Source organism: Arachis hypogaea, chromosome 6 (genome assembly GCF_003086295.3).
Source record: "Arachis hypogaea cultivar Tifrunner chromosome 6, arahy.Tifrunner.gnm2.J5K5, whole genome shotgun sequence".
NCBI lineage: Eukaryota > Viridiplantae > Streptophyta > Magnoliopsida > Fabales > Fabaceae > Arachis > Arachis hypogaea.
The window spans coordinates 71310938-71313722 of NC_092041.1; the positions used below are offsets into that span (position 1 = coordinate 71310938).

Here is a 2785-nt window from a genome sequence, read left to right on the forward strand (position 1 = left end):
TCATATCTTTTTCAAAATCAATTTCAAAATCTTTTCTAACTTCTTATCTTTTCAAAATTGATTTTCAAATATTTTTCAACTAACTAATTAACTTTTTGTTTATTTCTAATCTTTTTCAAAACCACCTAACCACTTTTCTCTTTCTAATTTTCGAAAATCACCATCCTCTTTTTCAAAATTCTTTTAATTAACTAATTGTTTCAAATTTTAATTTTAATTTTATTTCTTCTCTTAATTTTCGAAAATCACTAATCATTTTTCAAAAACAATTTTCGAAAACTCCTCTCTCTCATCTTCTTCTATTTATTTATTTATCTATTAACACTTCTCTTCATCTAAAAGTTTGAACCCTCTCTTCTCCTCTGTGTTCGAATTTATTCTCCTCCTTCTTCTACTCACACAAAAGAATCTCTATACTGTGACATAGAGGATTCCTCTTTCTTTTCAGTTCTCTTCTTTTTCATATGAGCAGGAGCAAGGACAAGGACATTCTTGTTGAAGCAGATCTTGAACCTGAAAGGACTCTGAAGAAGAAGCTAAGAGAAGCTAAAGCACAATAATCCAGAGAAAACCTTACAGAGAATCTCGAAAAAGAAGGAGACATGGCCGAACCCTACAATAATGCAAGGAGGATGCTTGGTGATTATACTACACCTACTTCCAATTTTTATGGAAGAAGCATCTCAATCTCTGCCATTGAAGCAAACAACTTTGAGCTGAAGCCTCAACTAGTTGCTCTAATGCAACAGAACTGCAAGTTTCATGGACTTCCATCAGAAGATCCCTATCAGTTTTTAACTGAGTTCTTGCATATATGTGATATTATTAAGACTAATGGAGTAGATCTTGAAGTCTACAGGCTCATGCTTTTCCCTTTTGCTATAAGAGACAAAGCTAGAACATGGTTGGACTCACAACCTAAAGATAGCCTGGACTCTTGGGATAAGCTGGTCACGGCCTTCTTGGCCAAGTTCTTTTCTCCTCAAAAACGGAACAAGCTTAGAGTGGATGTTTAGACCTTCAGGCAAAAAGATGGTGAATCCCTCTATGAAGCTTGGGAAAGATACAAGAAGTTGACCAAAAAGTGTCCTTTTGACATGCTTTCAGAGTGGACCATTTTGGATATATTCTATGATGGTCTATCTGATTTCTCTAAGATGTCATTGGACCATTCTGCAGGTGGATCCATTCACCTAAAGAAAATGCCTGCAGAAGCTCAAGAACTCATTGATATGTTTGCAAATAACCAATTCATGTACACCTCTGAGAGGAATCCTGTGAGTAATGGGACGCCTCAGAAGAAGGGAGTTCTTGAAATTGATGCTCTGAATGCCATACTGGCCCAGAACAAAATATTGACCCAACAAGTTAATATGATATCTCAGAGTCTGAATGGATTTTAAAATGCATCCAACAGTACTAAAGAAGCATCTTCTAAAGAAGAAGCTTATGATCCTGAGAACCCTGCAATGGTAGAGGTGAAATAGATGGGTGAAGCCTATGGAAACACCTATAATCCCTTATGGAGAAATCATACAAATGTCTCATGGAAGGATCAACAAAAACCTCAACAAGGCTTTAATAATGGTGCAAGAAACAGGTTTAGCAATAGCAAGCCTTTTCCATCATCTTCTCAGCAACAGACAGAGAATTCTGAGCAGAGTCCCTCTAGCTTAGCAAACATAGTCTCTGATCTATATAAGGCCACTTTAAGTTTCATGAATGAAACAAGGTCCTCCATTAGAAACTTAGAGGCATAAGTGGGTCAGCTGAGTAAGAAAATCACTGAAACTCCTCCTATTACTCTCCCAAGCAATACAGAAGAGAATCCAAAAAGAGAGTGCAAGGCCATTGATATTATCAAAATGGCTGAATCCAAAGAGGAAGGGGAGGATGTGAATCCCAATAAGGAAGACCTCATGGTACGTCCCCCAGACAGAAAGGAGTTCCCTATTGAGGACCTAAAGGAATCTGAAGCTCATATAGAGACCATAGAGATTCCATTAAACTTCCTTCTGTCATTAATGAGCTCTGAGAACTATTCTTCCTCTGAAGAGGATGAAGATTTAACTGAAGAGCAAGTTGCTCAATATCTAGGAGCCATCATGAAGCTGAATGCCAAGTTGTTTGGTAATGAGACTTGCGAAGATGAACCTCCCTTGCTCATCAGTGAACTAAATACATGGGTTCAGCAAACTTTACCTCAAAAGAAACGGGATCCTGTAAATTCTTAATACCCTATACCATAGGCACCATGACCTTTGAGAAGGCTCTGTGTGACCTGGGGTCAAGTATAAATCTTATGCCACTCTCTGTAATGGAGAAAATGGGGATCTTTGAGGTACAAGCTGCAAGAATCTCATAGGAGATAGCAGACATGTCAACAAAACAAGCTTATGGATTGGTAGAGGACGTGTTAGTGAAGGTTAAAGGCCTTTACATCCATGCTGATTTCATAATGCTAGACACTGGGAAGGATGAGGATGAATGCATCATCCTTGGAAGACCCTTCCTAGCCACAACAGGAGCTGTGATTGATGTTGACAGAAGAGAGCTAGTCCTTCAATTGAATGGGGACTTCCTTGTGTTTAAAGCTCAAGAATCTTCCTCTACAACCATGGAGAGGAAGCACGAAAAGCTTCTCTCAATACAGAGTCAAACAAAGCCCCCACAATCAAACTCTAAGTTTGGTGTTGGAAGGCCACAACCAAACTAAGTTTGGTGTTGAACCCCCACATTCAAACTCTAAGTTTGGTGTTGGGAGGTCCCAACAATGCTCTGAACA

At 38.6% G+C, this 2785-nt stretch overlaps 1 non-coding gene across 1 annotated transcript; it reads right to left on the bottom strand.

Moving 5' to 3' along the window:
* Positions 1-995: 995 nt before the first annotated feature.
* LOC112699620 (small nucleolar RNA R71) lies at positions 996-1103 on the bottom strand. The gene has a single exon (XR_003152564.1). It is a non-coding gene; the product is annotated as a small nucleolar RNA R71 (small nucleolar RNA).
* Positions 1104-2785: the final 1682 nt, after the last annotated feature.